The sequence below is a fragment of the Pan paniscus genome, chromosome 16, assembly GCF_029289425.2.
Source record: "Pan paniscus chromosome 16, NHGRI_mPanPan1-v2.0_pri, whole genome shotgun sequence".
Lineage (NCBI taxonomy): Eukaryota > Metazoa > Chordata > Mammalia > Primates > Hominidae > Pan > Pan paniscus.
In genome coordinates this window covers 61,694,556-61,712,183 of record NC_073265.2, presented here as the reverse complement: position 1 = coordinate 61,712,183, position 17,628 = coordinate 61,694,556, and the positions used below count along the sequence as shown (strand labels likewise).

The 17,628-nt window shown below is 38.8% G+C and overlaps 1 long non-coding RNA gene across 1 annotated transcript in view; it reads left to right on the top strand.

Annotated features, from left to right (window-relative positions):
* The window catches only part of LOC134729090 (uncharacterized), a 37,278-nt gene extending 24,672 nt beyond the window's left edge, over positions 1–12,606 (top strand). Inside the window, exon 2 of the long non-coding RNA XR_010109954.1 lies at positions 1,386–12,606. This is a non-coding gene — a long non-coding RNA (uncharacterized LOC134729090). The remainder of the gene's footprint in view (positions 1–1,385) is intronic.
* Positions 12,607–17,628: the final 5,022 nt, after the last annotated feature.

Below are 17,628 nucleotides of genomic sequence, written 5' to 3'. Positions count from 1 at the left end.
ATTCGAGACTAGCCTGGCCAACATGGCGAAACCCGGTCTCTACTAAAAATACAAAAATTAGCTGAGTGTGGTGGCGCACACCTGTAATCTCAGCTACTCAGGAGGCTGAGGCAGGAGAATCACTTGAACCTGGGAGGCAGAGGTTGCAGTGAGCGGAGATTGTGTCCCTGCACTCCAGTCCATGCAACAAAGCAAGATTCCATCTAAAAAAAAAAAAAATTCTTAATCTTAATGAAATCCAAAGTATCAAATCATCTTTCATGGTTACTGTTATTTTTATGTGTGGGTCCCGTTTAAGAAATCTTTGCTTACCCTGATGTCATGGAGATAACTGTTTTCTTCTAGAAGCTTAATTGTATTTAATTCTATGCAGTTTGATTACATGTAGGTTTGTGTATCCACAACCACAGTGAAGATACAGAACAGTTCCATCAACACAAGGATCTCCTCTTGTTCTTTAATAACCACAACTCCCTTTTATCCTTCTCCCATCCCCCAATTCCTAACCCTTGACAGCTACACATTCTTTCTTTATCTCTGATATTTTGTCATTTCAAGTCTGTTTTATAAATGGAATCATAAATATAAAACCTTTAAGGTTGGCCTTTTCACTCAACATAATTTCCTTGAGATCCATTGAAGTTGTGTGTATCAATAGTTTGTTCCTTTTATTGCTGAGTAGTATTCCATGGTATTTATGTACCACAGTTTAACCATTCACTCATTGAAGGACATTTAGAGTATTTCCAGTTTGGGGCTATTATGAACAAAACTGCTATGTCCATTCATGTACATGTTTTTATGTGTGTGAATATAAGTTTTCTCTTCTCTGGGATACATGCCCAAGAGTTCAGTTGCTGGGTTATATAGTAATTGCATGTTTAGTTTATAAGAGACTGCCAAACTGTTTTCTAGAGTGGCTGTACTATTTAACATTCTCACCAGTAATATCTGTATGATCTGGTTTCTCTGTATCCTTCAAAGCATTTGGTGATATCACTAGTTTTTATTTTAGCCATTCCAATAGATGTGTAGTAATGTCTCACTGTGATTTTTAATTTGCATTTTTCTAATGTCTATTGATGTTGAATATCTTTTCATGTGTTTATTTGCTATCTGTATATCCTCTTTGGTGAGATGCCTGTTCATGTATTTGCCCATTCTCATTGGATTGTTTCCTTTGTGTGCTTTTTTAATTGCTGGGGTTTGAAAGTTCTTTATATATCCTAGTCCTTTGTGGTTTGCAAATATTTTCTTCCACTCCATAGCTTGTTCTTCCTCTTCTTAATGGGGTCTTTCACAGAACAGAAGTTTTTCATTTTCATGAAATGCAATTTGTCAATTTTTCCTTTTATATATACTTTTTTTTATTTTTATTTTTGTAGAGATAGGTTCTTGCTATGTTGCTCCAAGCTGGTCTTGAACTCCTGGCCTCAAACAATTCTCCCACCTCAGCCTCCCAGTGTGTTGGGATTACAGGTATGATCCACTGCTCCCAGCCTACTAGGTAATATTAAGTATTCACTTTTTTTAATTTTTAATTTTTAATTTTTTTTTTCTTTTTTGAGACAGGGTCTTGTTCTGTTACCCAGACTGGAGTGCAATGGCACGATCTCGGCTCACTGCAACCTCTACCTCCCGGATTCAAGCAATTCTCCTGCTTCAGCCTCCTAAGTAGCTGGGACTACAGGCATGTGCCAACACGCCCGGCTAATATTTTTTTTTTTTTTTTTTTTTCCGAGACAGAGTCTTGCTCTGTCGCCCAGGCTGGAGTGCAGTGGCGCCATCTTTGCTCACTGCCAGCTCTGCCTCCTGTGTTCATGCCATTCTCCTGCCTCAGCCTCCTGAGTAGCTGGGACCACAGGCGCCCGCCACCATGCCTGGCTAATTTTTTGTATTTTTAGTAGAGATGGGGGTTTCACCATGTTAGCCAGGATGGTCTCGATCTCCTGACCTCGTGATCCGCCCGCCTTGGCCTCCCACAGTGCAGGGATTACAGGTGTGAGCCACTGTGACCAGCCTAAAAATGTTTTTAAATTTTTTTATGGGCAGCCCTTCTAGCCAGAGAAGACTTTGAGAGACTCCCAAGTATTCACATTTATTTACACAAATTGTATTTGGTTTGGAATATATCATATTATTGGGATATGCTTTTCATGTCTATAGCCTTAATTATTTTCAAAATGTGGTCTGTGTTTCCTTTCCTTTATTTTTGTTTATATTTATTCCAATAATTTAGAATGTTTGAATTTTTTCTATTGAATGCATTTATAATAACTTTATATATGCCCTAATGATCATTTTCTTTGGATTGATCTAATGACTGTTATAAGAAGGATGCAATTGATAATGGAATCTTTCCTGTTCTTTCCCTTTATTCTTTTTGTCTTCCATCATCTGATTTTATTTTATTTTTTTTTTAGAAATCGGATCTTACTGCTTATCGCCTTTTGGCTAAGATCAAGTATGGAGATGGGGTCTTGCTATGTTGCCCAGGCTGGATTTGAACTCCTGGGCTCAAGCAGTCTTCCCACCTCAGCCTCTTGAGTTATTGGCATGTGCCACTGCACCTGGCTGATATTAGACTTATTGTCTTTTGTAGTATTTACACTTTGCTAGAAAAGTATGTAGCTCCCTGTAATAGACAATCCAACTAATACTGGCTTTGAAAATATGGCTTTAATTTTCTCATATAACAAGAATTCTGGAAGTAGGTAGTTCTTGGCAGTTTCCCCTGCTCAACACTGTCATTGAGGACTTACGGTTTTTCTGTATTTCTGCTCTTCCATCCTCAGTATGTTGGCTCTTGACTTCATGCTTTTTCTTCATACATCCAAGATGACTGTTGCAGCTCTGGCCATCACAATAACATTTAAGACCAGAGGAGGCTGGGTACAGTGGTTCACACCTGTAATCACAGTATTTGGGAGGCTGAGGCAGGAGAATCACTTGAGCCCAGGAGTTTAAGACCAGCCTGGATAGCATAGTGAAACCCTGTCTCTACAAAAAATAATTTAAAAATTAGCTGGCAGGCCGGGCGCAATGGCTCACGCCTAGAATCCCAGCACTTTGGGAGGCGGAGATGGGCGGATCACCTGAGATCGGGAGTTCGAGACCAGCCTGACCAACATGGAGAAACCCCTTCTCTAATAAAAATACAAAATTAGCCAGGCGTGGTGGTACATGTCTGTAATCCCAGCTACTCGGGAGGCTGAGGCAGGAGAATCACTTGAACCCAGGAGGGGAGGTTGCAGTGAGCCGAAATCGTACCACTGCACTCCAGCTTGGGCAACAAGAGAGAGCCTCTGTCTCAAAAAAAAAAAAAATTAGCCAGGCATGGTGGCATGTACCTGAAGTCCCAGCTACTCAGGAGGCTGAGGCAGGAGCATTGCTTGAACCCAGGAGGTTGAGGCTGCAGTGAGCCATGATCAAGCACCACTGCACTCCAGCCTGGGTGACAGAACGAGACCATCTCAAAACAAAAAGGAAAAAGCTGAGAGCAGCACTATTAGTGTTTGCAAAGCAAATACACGTTTACTGTATTGTCTCATTGGACAAAAATATATCATATAGTTATCTCTAGCTGTAGAGGAGGAAAGAAAGTGATTATGTGGTATGCCACTATGGAAATCAGTCTTTTGTTATGTCCTGTAGGAAAGTTTTAAAGTTTTCTTCATATATATCTTCTACAGTTATTTTTATTCTTGGGTGTTTTATTCTTTACTATTTTGAATATATTTTATTGTTACATTTTCTAATTGGTTATATTGCTAATTTTTAAATTAGTTTCTGATTTTTGAGTGTTGATTATTTTGTTCTTTTGTTCATCCATATAAGTAAAGTTTCTTCTTAGTTCTGATGGTAAGTTAGGGTAGTGAGGTAGAAGAGGAAGATGTAGCAACCGATACCCTGGAAGTACTGCTTCTTCCATAGATCTTACTGCATATGCTGCCCCTTTGAACTAGCTTAGCTACCCAGCAAGGCCTGGCACAAATCCAAAAGCACAGCTTGAAGAGAGCAGTGGAGCTAATACCCCTCTAAAGGCAGAAAAGCTATAGTCATTTCCCAGAACAGAAAGATAAGCAAGAAAATTACCACAATTAATAATGTGTTTGGTCTTTTTTTCAGTCTACTCTTAGAAAAAAAATGTGTGCAGCAGCTTTGCAAAACACTCCAAAGAGAAAATGTAATAACAGAATAAACCCCTCCTCTAATACTAGGGTATTAGAGGGTATGGATCTTTTCTAATGGCCAGAGTTTGAAACACAAGGTTTTCAAATAATTAGCTGAGCTTTTGAATCTCCATAGCCCCAGAGCTGATTTTGGGGTAAAGACTAGAGAAACATGAATTGCTGTGTGTAAAAAAATAGAAGGAAATAGGATTTTGTTCCATCAAAGAATGGGGCAGCAAAAAGTAAAAGAGGACGAGAAAAGAAGGAAGATAGTAAAGCTAAGCATCTATGACAAGAGGCTAGAGTCAAAGGAATATAAATGGCTGAGGAAATTTCATTTTTCGTTTTTACTTTTTAAGAATATTTATTTAAATACCATGCATGGGAATGCAGGTATGAATAAAAGAAAATGAAAGTTACAGGTTTTCAAGCCAGTCAAACATCTGATACCTCCATGGTTTTAGGCAAAATTATAAAGGAGGTAAAGTTGGTCATTAACAATCTCCTTCATGCCTTCATGCTTTTTCAGTATCCCTGTCCTCCAGGTAATTAGCCCCTTCATCCTGCCTGAAAGTTCTCAAAATTCTTCCCCTATCTAGACCTTCCCTTTGCAAAGTTTCTTCTTCCTTCTCTTTTCTTAACTATCAAAGCGTCTGCTTAGTAATATTTCAGTATATCACTATATGATTGATTTGAATAATCTGATTTAAGGTATGACTGAAATTTTAACTATCCTCTTAGAGAATTCGTACTTTAAAACTGGTCTCTGTTAATTCATATTTACTAAGAAGAATATCTTTTAATGCTTCTTGCCCTGTCTGTCCTCTGTTGTCTCCTTGTTTCCTTTCTTTCTTTTCTTTTTTTTTTTTTTTTTTTTTTTTTTTGAGACGGAGTCTCGCTCTGTCGCCCAGGCTGGAGTGCAGTGGCGCGATATCGGCTCACTGCAAGCTCCACCTCTCGGGTTCACACCATTCTCTTGACTCAGCCTCCTGAGTAGCTGGGACTACAGGCATCCACCACCATGCCCAGCTAATTTTGTGTATTTTTAGTAGGGATGGGGTTTCGCCATGTTGGCCAGGCTGGTCTCAAACTCCTGACCTCAGGTGATCCACCCACCTCAGCCTCCCAAAGTGCTGGGATTACAGGCGTGAGCCACTGCACCCGGCGAAAATTCTCTACAAAAAATCCAAAAATTATCTGGGTGTGGTGGCCTGCACCTATAGTCCCAGCTCCTCAGGAGGTATCACCTGAGCCCAGGAGGTCGAGGCTGCAGTGAACCATGATCACGCCACTGAATTCCAGCCTGAGCAATAAAGTGAGGCCCCATCTCAAAAAAAAAAACAAAAACACTTTCATTGAAATAGGAATAGAGGAGAATGTCTTCAACTTGATAAAGAACATCTACAGAAAGCCTGAAGCTAACAACATACTTAAGGTAAGAAACTGGAAGCTTTCTTGCTAAGATCGGGTACGAGGCCAGAATGTTCCCTTTCACCACTCCTTTTCAATGTTGTACTAGAACTCTTAGCTAATGAAATAAGAAAATAAAAGGAAATAAGTTATATAGATTTGGACAGAAGAAATAAAAACTGTCTTTGTTCACAGAAGACATGATTTTCTATGTAAAAATCCAAATGAATTTACAAAAAAACCTTCTGGAACTAATAAACAATTATAGCAAGATTGCAGGATACAAAGTCAATATAAAAATTTCAATCACTATCCTATATACCAGCTAAATATACCGGCAGTAAACTAGTAGAATGTGAAATTAAAAGCATCGTACCATTTACGTTAGCACCACCAAAAATGAAATACTTAGATATAAATCTAATAAAATATGCATATAATCTATATGAGGGAAAATACAAAACTCTGATGGAAGAAATCAAAGAAATAAATCAAGAGCTATGTATTGTTCATGAATAGGAAGACTTAATATTATATTATTTTTTATTATACTTTAAGTTCTAGGGTACATGTGCACAACGTGCAGATTGTTACATAGGTATACACGTGCCATGTTGGTGTGCTGCACCCATTAACTCATCATTTACATTAGGTATATCTCCTAATGCTATCCCTCCCCCCTCCCCCACCCCACGACACACCGCGTGTGTGATGTTCCCCTTCTTGTGTCCAAGTGTTCTCATTGTTCAATTCCCACCTATGAGTGAGAACATGCGGTGTTTGGTTTTCTGTCCTTGTGATAGTTTGCTGAGAATGATGGTTTCCAGCTTCATCCATGTCCCTACAAAGAACATGAACTCATCATTTTTTATGGCTGCATAGTATTCCATGGTATATATGTGCCACGTTTTCTTAATCCAGTCTATCATTGATGGACATTTGGGTTGGTTCCAAGTCTTTGCTATTGTGAATAGTGCCGTAATAAACATACGTGTGCATGTGTCTTTATAGCAGCATGATTTATAATCCTTTGGGTATATACCCAGTAATGGGATGGCTGGGTCAAATGGTATTTCTAGTTCTAGATCCTTGAGGAATCGTCATACTGAGGAAGATTTAATATTATTAAGATGTCAATTCTTCCTGACTTTATAGATTCAATACATTCCCAGTTAAAATCCCAGCTAGTTGATACAGGATTCTGGGAAGATGACAGAGTAGAAGGCACCAGGAATCTGTCTCCCAACCTAACAACAATTGCACTGGCAGAATTTGTCTGATGAAACTATTTTGAAATTCTAGAGTCTACTGAAGGCTTGCACCATCCAGGAGAAGGCTTGGATGCTAAAGTGAGTATAAATTTGGTCAAATTCAGCTCCTGAATACAATAGCAGGTAACCATCCTCCACCCCTGAGCCACTTGGCAGGCAGTTTGTGCATGTGTTCCTAGAGCACCTTGCAAACATCTTGTGGGAGCCCAGGTGGGGAAAAAGGTCCCTGTCCTTCAAATATTAGGCATGTAAGCCATGATTGCTGATTACTGCTTCTGATCATAGAGGTGCAGACAAAGAGGTTGGCTGCCATTGTTGTTGCATCTTCCCCAATTGTTGCAAGCCCCTCCCACTCCAGCTGAAGTGACTTCCAAGGGATTGAAAGGACTGGCATTTAAGTGGTTGATGTCCTTTCTTTCTCCCCTTCATTTTTCTTTTTTTTCTTCTTTTGGGATCCAGACTTGAAAGACTAAGACATTGAAACATAACTATATATATGGGGAAAAGCAGAAAGTGACCATGCATGCACAGGAAAAAACTCAGAAAAGATCTGAGAGGACCTTAAGTTTCTACATCAACTGGTACAAAAACAGACACATAGACCAATGGAACAGAATAGAGAGCCCAGAAATACGGTGGCACACCTGCAACCATCTGATCTTTGACAAAGCTGGCAAAAACAAGCAATGGGGAAAGAACTCCCTATTCAATAAATGGTGCTGGGATAACTGGCTCGCCATATGCAGAGATTGAAACTGGACCCCTTCCTTACATCGTATGCAAAAATCAACTCAAGGTGGATTAAATTCTTAAACATAAAACCCAAAACTATAAAAACTCTGGAAGACAACCTAGGCAATTACCATTCTGGACACAGGAACGGGAAAAGATTTCATGACAAAGACACCAAAAGCAATTGCAACAAAAGCAAAATTTGACAAATAGGTTCTAATTAAATGAAAGAGCTTCTGCACAGCAAAATAAACTGTCAACAGAGTAAACAGGCAACCTACAAAATGGGAGAAAATTTTCCAAACTATCCATCTGGAAAAAAGCCTGATTTCCAGCATATATAAGGAACCTAAACAAATTTGCAAGGAAAAAAAACCATTAAAAAGTGGGCAAAGGACATAAATAGACATTTTTCAAAAGAAGACATACATGTGGCCAATAAGCATATGAGAAAAAACTCAACATCACTGACCACTAGAGAAATGCAAATCAAAACCACAATGAGATACCATCTCACACCAGTCAGAATGGCTATTATTAAAAAGTCAAAAAATAACAGATGCTGGCAAAGTTGCAGAGAAAAAGGAACATGTATATGTTGTTGACGGGAGTGTAAATTAGTTCACCCATTGTGGAAAGCAGTGTGGTGGTTCCTCAAAGACCTAAAAACAGAACTACCATTTGGCCCACCAATCCCATTATCAGATATAGGCCCAAATGAATAGAAATTGTTCTATCATAAAGACACATGCAGGCCGGGTGTGTTGACTCACACCTGTAATCCCAGCACTTTGGGAGGCCGAGGCAGGCAGATCATCTGAGGTCAGGAGTTCAAGACCTGCCTGGCCAACATGGCAAAACCCCATCTCTACTAAAAGTACAAAACATTAGCTGGGTATGGTGGCCGGTGCCTATAATCCCAGCTACTCGGGAGGCTGAGGCATGAGAATCGTTGAACCCGGGAGGCGGAGGTTGCAGTGAGCTGAGTTCGCGGCACTGCACTCCAGCCTGGGCAACAAGAGTGAAACTCCATCTCAAAAAAAAAAAAAAAGACGCATGCATATGTTCATTGCAACACTATTCACAGTAGCAAAGACACGCAATCAATATAAATGTCCATCAAAGGTAGACTGATAAAGAAAAGGTGGTACATATACACCATGGAATACTGTGCAGCCATAAAAAAGGACAAGATCAGGTCCTTTGCAGGAACATGGATGAAGCTAGAGGCCATTATCCTTAGCAAACACAGGAACAGAAAACCAAATACCACATGTTCTCACTTATAAATGGGAGCTAAGTGATGAGAACACATGGACACATAGAGGGGAACAGACACTGGGGCCTACCAGACGGTGGAGGGTGGGAGGAGGGAGAGGATTAGGACAAATAACTAATGGATACTAGGCTTAACACCTGGGTGATGAAATGATCTGTACAACAAACCTTCATGACACAAGTTTAGCTGTATAACAAACCTGTACATGTACCCCTGAACTTAAAAGTTAAAAAAATTTGCCAGGCATGGTGGCTCACGCCTGTAATCCCAGCACTTTGGGAGGCCAAGGCAGGCAAATCACGAGGTCAGGAGATCGAGACCATCCTGACTAACACGGTGAAACCCCATCTCTACAAAAAATACAAAAAATTAGCCAGGCATGGTGGCATGTGCCTGTAGTCCCAGCTACTTGGGAGGCTGAGGCAGGAGAATCACTTGAACCCAGGAGATGGAGGTTGCAGTGAGCCAAGATCGCGCCACTGCACTCCAATCTAGGCGACAGAGTGAGACTCTGTCTCAAAAAAAAAAAAAAAAGCTAAAAAAATTCACATCTCAGATGATTCTTGGCACAGAGACTGCCTACCCAAATAAAAATAAATAAACAGTAATAAAAATAGCAAACCTTGGCAGCCAACCCCTTTGTCTGCACCTCTATGATCAGAAGCAGTAATCAGCAGTCATGGCTTAGATGCCTAATATTTGAAGGACAGGGACCTTTTTCCCCACCTGGGCTCCTGCAAGATGTTTGCAAGGTGCTCTAGGAACACATGCACAAACTGCCTGCCAAGTGGCTCAGGGGTGGAGGATGGTTACCTGCTATTGTAGGAAATGGGGAGCATCTTCTTTCCAGAGTTAACCACATTATTAGATCCAACTGTCCAGTTTTCAACAAAAAAAAAAAGTTATACAAAGAAACAGAAAAGTTTGGCCTATTCAAAAAATAATAATAATAAAGCAACAGAAATTGTCCCTGAAAAAGACCTGATAGCAAACATACCAAACAAAGACTTTAAAACAACTGTCTTTTCTCACACCTGTAATCCCAGCAATTTGGGAGGCCAAGGCAGGCGGATCACCTGAGGTTGGGAGTTCTAGAGCAGCCTGACCAACGTGGAGAAACCCCATCTCTACTAAAAATACAAAAAATTTGCCAGGCGTGGTGGCACATGCCTGTAATCCCAGCTACTAAGAAGGTTGAGGCAGGAGAATCCCTTGAACCTGGAAGGTGGAGGTTGCGGTGAGCTGAGATCCTACCATTGCACTCCAGCCTGGGCAACAAGAGCGAAACTCCATCTCAAAAATAAATAAATAAATAAATAAATAAATAAATAAAACAACTTTTTTTTTTTTTTTTTTGAGAAAGTCTTTCTCAGTCACCCAGGCTGGAGTGCAGTGATGTGATCTCAGCTCCCCGCAACCTCTGCCTTCCGGGCTCAAATGATTCTTCTAAAACAACTGTCTTAAAGATGCTCAAATCACTAAAGGAAGATGTGGGGAAAAAAATCAAGAAAATAATGTATAAATAAAATGGAAATATTAATCTAAAAACAGCAAACCTAAAAAGAAACCAAAAAGGAATTCTTTTTTTTTTTTTTGAGATGGAGTCTCACTCTGTCGCCCAGGCTGGAGTGCAGTGGCGTGATCTCGGTTCACTGCAAGCTCCGCCTCCCAGGTTCACGCCATTCTCCTGCCTCAGCCTCCCGAGTAGCTGGGACTACAGGTGCCCGCCACCACGCCCAGCTAATTTTTTGTATTTTTAGTAGAGACAGGGTTTCACCGTGTTAGCCAGGATGATCTTGATCTCCTGACCTCGTGATCCGCCTGCCTCAGCCTCCTAAAGTGCTGGGATTACAGGTATGAGCCACCGCGCCCAGCTGTTTTTTGTTTTTTGTTTTTTTTTTTTGAGACGGAGTCTCACTCTGTTGCCCAGGCTGGAGTGCAGTGGCACAATCTCGGCTCACTGCAAACTCTGCCTCCCGGGTTCATGCCATTCTGCTGCCTCAGCCTCCCGAGTAGCTGGGACTACAGGCACCCACCACCATGCCTGGCTAATTTTTTGTATTTTTTTTTAGTAGAGACGGGGTTTCACCATGTTAGCCAGGATGGTCTCAATCTGCTGACCTTGTGATTTGCCTGCCTTGGCCTCCCAAAGTGCTGGGATTACAGGCGTGAACCACCTCACCCAGCCCAAAAAGAAATTCTAAAGCTGAAAGTACAATAACTGAAATAAAAATTTTACTAAGAGGACAGAACAAGACCCTGTCTCAAAAAAAAAGAAAGAAAGAAAGAAAGAAAAGGCAGGTTTGTGTAGGCAGAAGAAAGAATCAGTGAATGTGAAGAAGGACAATGTGTAGGCAGAAGAAAGAATCAGTGAATGTGAAGAAGGACAATGGAAAGTATTGAGTCTGAGGAACAGAAAGAATAAAAATTGAAGAAAAGTGAGCCAAAGGGACCTGTGGGACACAATCAAGTGGACAAAAGTGTGTATTATGGTAATTTCAGAAAGAGGAGAGAGAGAGAGTTGGGGCAGAGAGAATATTTGAAGAAATAATGACTGAAAACTTCCCAAATTAAATGAAAGACATGAGTATAAACATCCAAGAAGCTCAAAAAACTCTAAGTAAGATGAACTCAGAGATCCACACTGAGACACATTGTAATTAAACTTTTGGAAACCAAAAACAATGAGGGAATATTTAAAGAAGCAAGAGAAAAGTGACTTATCACATATAAGGGATCCTCAATAAGATTATTAGAAGGTTTCTCATCAGGACCTTTGAAGGTCAGAAGGCTGTGGGCCATTATATTCAAAGTGCTAAAAGGCAGGCAGGGGAACGTCTGTCAACCAAGAATCTTATATTCAGCAAAACTGTCCTTCAAAAGTGAGGCAGAAATTAAGACCTTTCCAGGTAAATAAAAACTGAGGGAGCCTGTTACCACTGGACTTGCCCTGCAAGAAATGCTCAAAGTATCACTAGTGAGACAAAATAAGAAAAACACACTCAAGGGAGTCCTGCAGGATGAAATGATCGGACACTCAACAGTAACTCAAAGCCATATGAACAAATACAGATCTAAATAAAGGTAAATTTATGGCAATTATAAAAGCTAGTGTTATTATAACAATGGTTTGTAACTTCACTTTTTGTTTTCTACATGCTTTAAAAGACTAACACTTTTTAGTATTATTGTAACTTTGGTTTACAACCCCATATTGTGTTTTCTACACAATTTAAGAGAGTAGTGCATTTAAAAGAATTATTCATTTATGGTCAGGCATGGCGGCTCATGCCTGTAATCCCAGCACTTTGGGAAGCCATGGCGCTTAAGATCAGGAGTTTGAGACCAGCTTGGCCAATGTGGTGAAACCCCATCTCTACTAAAAATACAAAAATTAGGCAGGCGTGGTGGTGGGCACCTGTAATCCCAGCTACTTGGGAGGCTGAGGTGGGAGAATCACTTGAACCCGGGAGGCAGAGGTTGCAGTGAGCCGAGATTGCACCACTGCACTCCAGCCTGGGCGACAGAGTGAGATTCCATTAAAAAAAAAAAAAAGACTTGTTAGTTTATATTTTGGGGCACACAATCTGTAAAATATAATTTTGTGACATCATCAACCAAAGGGTGGAGACAGAGCTGTAAAGGAGTAGAATTTTTGCATGTTATTGAAGTTAAGCTGGTATAGTTCAAATTAGAGTGTTATAACTCATTATAACTTTCAGAGATTAAAGTATTATGAACATTTGTGTCAGTCTGTTTTGTGTTGCAGTAAAGGAATACCTGAGACTAGGCAGTTTATAAAGAAAGAGGTTTATTTTGGCTTATGGTTCTGCAGGCTGTACAAGAAGCATAGTGCCGTATCTGTCTATGGTGAGGCCTTAGGAAGGCAAAGGGGGAGCTGGTGTATCACATGGTGAGAGAAGGAGTGAGAGAGGAGGAGGAGCCAGGATTCTTTAAACGACCAAATGAAAAATTCTGGAGAAGAAATGATCTGAGTAAAAAAATTAAATAAACAAAAAAATAAACAACCAGCTCTCATGTAAACTAACTGAGTGAGAACTCACTCATCACCAAGGGAATAGTGCTTGGCCCCACCTGCAACATTGGGGATCACATTTCAGCATGAGACTTGAAGGAGGACACACATCCGAACCATATCAGCATTGATATAAAATCCTCAACAAAATACCAGCAAACTGAATTTAGTAACGTATAAAAAAGGATTATGCACCATGGCCATGTGGTTTTTTTTTTTCTGGAATGCAACAATGGTTCCATATATGAAAATCAATCAATGGAATACACCACATTAACAGAATGAATGGAAAAAGCACATGATCATCTTGACTGATGTAGAAAAAGCATTTGACAAACTCCAACACCCTTTCATGATAAAAACACTCAACAAACTAGAAATAGAAGGAAATTACCTCAACATAATAAAAGCTATGTGTGAAAAACCCACAGCAAACACCATACTCAGTGGTGAAAAACTGAAAGCTTTTCCTCCAAGACCAGGTACAAGACAAGTTTACCCACTTTTGCCACTTCTATCAACATAGTACTAAGTTCTAGCTGGAGCAATTAGGCAAGAAAAAGAAATAAAAGGCTTCCAAATCAGAAAGCAAGAAGTTAAATTATCTGTGTTTGCAGATGAATGATTTTATATGTAGAAAACCCTAAGGATTACACACACAACTGTTAGAGCTAATAAATGAATTCAGCAAAGTAGCAGGATACAAAGTCAGCACAAAAATCAGGTGCCTTTCTATACACTAACAATGAAGTAGCTGGGTGTGGTGGCTTACACCTGTAATCCCATCACTTTGGGAGGCTGAGGTGGAAGGTCATTGAGCTCAGGAGTTTGAGACCAGCCTGGGCAACTTAGTGAGACACTGTCTCTACAAAAAATTGAAAAAATTAGGCTAAATACTGCATGCCTGTAGTCCCAGCTACTCTTGAGGCCGAGGTGTTAGGATTGCTTGAGCCTGGGAGGTGGAGGCTGCAGTGAGCCGTGGTCATGCCACTGCTCTCCGGCCTGGGCTACAGAGCCAAGGCCCTGTCTCAAAAGAAGAAGAAGAAGGAGAAGGAGAATCTAAGAAGGAAATTATAAATACAATTCCATTTACAATAGCATCAAAAAGAATAAAATACTTAGGAAATAACTTACCCAAGGAGGTAAATGATTTGTATAATGAAAACTGCAAAATTTACTCAAATAAGTTAAAGAAGATATAAATAAATGCTCATGGACTGGAAGATGTAATATTGTTAAGATCAATACTGTCCAGAGTGATCTATAGATTCGATGCAATCCCTATGAAAATCCCAATGACATTTTTTGAGAAATAGAAAAACCCATTCTAAAATTCACATGGAATCTCAAGGAACTTTAAATAGCGAAAACAATCTTGAAAAAGACAGACAAAGCTGGAGGACTCACGAGTCCTGATTTCAAAACTTACTACACAGTTGCAGTAATCAACACAGTGTGGTACTGGCATAAAGACAGACATGTAGCCCATGAAATAAAATAGAGAGCTCAGAAATAAACCCTCATATATATGGTCTTTTCAACAAATGGTGCTAGAAAAACTCGACATCCACTTGAAAAAGAATGGAGTTGGATCCTTATCTAACACTGTGTACAAAAATTAACTCAACATGGATTAAATACCTAAAACTATAAAATATTTTTAGAAGAAAAATGTAAGGAACATGTTCCACAACGTTGGATTTAGCAAGGATTTCTTGGACATGACACCAAAAACACAGGACACAACAACAAAAAAGTGGAGGCTGAACACGGTAGCTCATGCCTGTAATCCTAACACTTTGACAGGCCGAGGCAGGTGGATCAGTTGAGCCCAGGAATTCGAGACTTGCCTGGGAAACATAGTGAGACCCTGACTCATAAAAAAAAAGACGAAGAACAAGAGGAAGAAAAATAAAAAAATAGACAATTTGGACTTGATGAAAATTTAAAATTTTTCTGCCTCAAATGACAATATAAATAGAGTAAAAGGGCAATCCACAGAATGGGAGACTATATTTGCAAGTCATATATCTGATAAAGGGTTAATATCCAGAATCTGTAGAGAAACTTCTTCTTCTTTTTTATTCATCATTGTCTTTATCTTATAGTAGGAAAACTAAGGCATTCATGAAAAATGAAATTATTTGCACAATGCATAATATAGTCAAAGACCTTGACACAGAATCAGTGTCTTAACCATCATTTCTCACCTTTAATCAATAAGCATTATTCCTCTTTAAAGACAATGAAAAATCACTCATGTTAAATATAGTTAAAATAAGCATCATTAATTAAACACTACATCTCTCTAACCTCTTTACATTCATTAACACTCTGGAGTAAAAACAATGATAGTATTTGTTATGCCTTTGTGTTTCTTTAAAATATTAACTAAAATAGATTCCTAATTTGGGAAACATAATAACAAATGCCATTTGGTTTTAAAAAGAATTGTATCTTAATCATCAAGCCAAAGACATAGCAAGAAAACAATGACATGGTCACTTGAAGGTTGTCCCAGTCTACTTTTCACCATCTAATCAGACCCCTTTAAAGGAATTCCAGCAAAAAGTTTAAGAAATTCATGGATCAACTTCCAAAGCACATCAGGGAAAGTGCTAATACAGTGGACAGCAAGAACAAGTATAGCAGCAGACCATCTTATTTAAACTTTTGAGATAATAAAACAATACAGAACTCAACATCAGAAATCCAAACAACCCAATTCAAAAGTGGGCAAAAGACTTGAGTATACATTCCTCTGAAGAAGATATGTAAATGACCGACAAGCACATGAAAAGATGCACAACATCTCAATCATTAGGGAAATGCAAATCAAAACTACAGTAAGATACAACTTCATATTCATTATGACGGTTATTATATAAAAATGTTGGCAAGGATGTGGGGAAATTGGAACTCTTGTACACTGTTGATGGAATGTAAAATGGTGTAGCCACTGTTTAAATCAGTATGGAAGTTACTCAAAAAATTAAAAATAGAATTACCATATGATCCAGCAATTCCACTTCTGAGTATATACCCAAAATAATTGAAAGAAGGGTCTTGAAGAGACATTTGTACACTGTTGTTCATAGTGGCAGTATTCACAATAGCTAAACCATGGAAGCAACCCAAGTACCCATCAACAGATGAGTGAATATGCAAAATATGATATATACATACAATGGAACATAATTCACTCTTAAAAAGGAAGGAAATTCTGACACATGCTATAATATGAATGAAACTTGAGGACAGTATGCTAAGTGAAATGCACCATTCACTAAAACTGTTTGATTCTGTTTATATGAGATATTTACAGTAGTCAAAATCATAGAGACAGAAAATAGAAAGGTGGTTTCTAGGAGTTGGGGGAAGTGGAGAATGGAGGGTTATTGTTTAACGGGTATAGAGTTTTGAGTTTACAAGATGCAGAGTTATAAATGGATGATGGTGATGGTTGCACAATATTATGAAGATATTTAACACTGAAGTGTACACTTAAAATTGGTTAAGATGGCAAATTTTATGTTGTGTATATTTTACCACAATAAAAAAACTGGAAAAAAATCCAAGCAGGTTATATTGTAGATATAAACAAATTTATCCTAAAGTTTACATGGAGAAGAGACCCAGAATAGCCAACACAACATTGAAGGAGAAGAACAAAGTTAGAAAACTGACACTAGCTGACGTTAAGACTTATTATGAAGCTATAGTGATGAACACAGTGTGGTGTTCGTGAAAAAATAAACAAATAAATCAATGGAACAGATTAGAGAACACAGAAATAGAGCCACATAAACACAGCCAACTGATGTTTGATAAAGAAGCAAAGATAACATAATGGATCAAAGATAATCTTTTCAACAAATAGTGCTGAAATAACTGGACATACACATGCAAAAAAATTGAATCTAGATACAGACATAATACCCTTCACAAAAATTAATTCAAAATTGGCCACCGACCTAAATGTATGCAAAACTATAGGACTCCTAGAAGATAACATAGAAAAAAATCTAAGTGACTGTGGGTATGATGATGTCTTTTTAGACACACCAAAAGCATGATTTATGAAATAAATAATTGAAAAACTGAACTGCATTAGAACCTTCTGCTCTGTGAAAGACACTGTCAAGAGAATAAAAGCAACATGGCCAAACCCCATCTCTACAAAAATACACAAATTAGCTAGGCATGGTGGCATGTCCCACCTGTAGTCCCAGCTATTCCAGAGGCTGAGATGGGAGGATCGCTTGTGCCCAGCAGTTAAAGGCTGCAGTGAGTTATGATGGCACCACTTTACTATAGCCAGGGCAACAGAGCAAGACCTTGTCTTTAAATATATGTATGTATACATGTATATATGTATGTGTGTATATATACGTATATGTATATATATGTTTATATATATTTATTTATATTAAAAGCAAGTCACACACTGGGGGAAAATACTTGCAAAAATATATCTGCTAAAGGACTGTTATTCAAAATATACAAAGAATTGTTGAAACTTCACAATAAAAAAACAAATAACCTAATTTAAAAATGGGCCAAAGATCTTAACAGACACCTCACTAAAGAAGATACACAGACGGCAAAAAATATATTAAAAAATATTTTAAAAATTCATAAAGCAAGTCCTTAGAGACCTACAAAGAGACTTAGACTCCCACACAATAATAATGGGAGACTTTAACATCCCACTGTCAACATTAGACA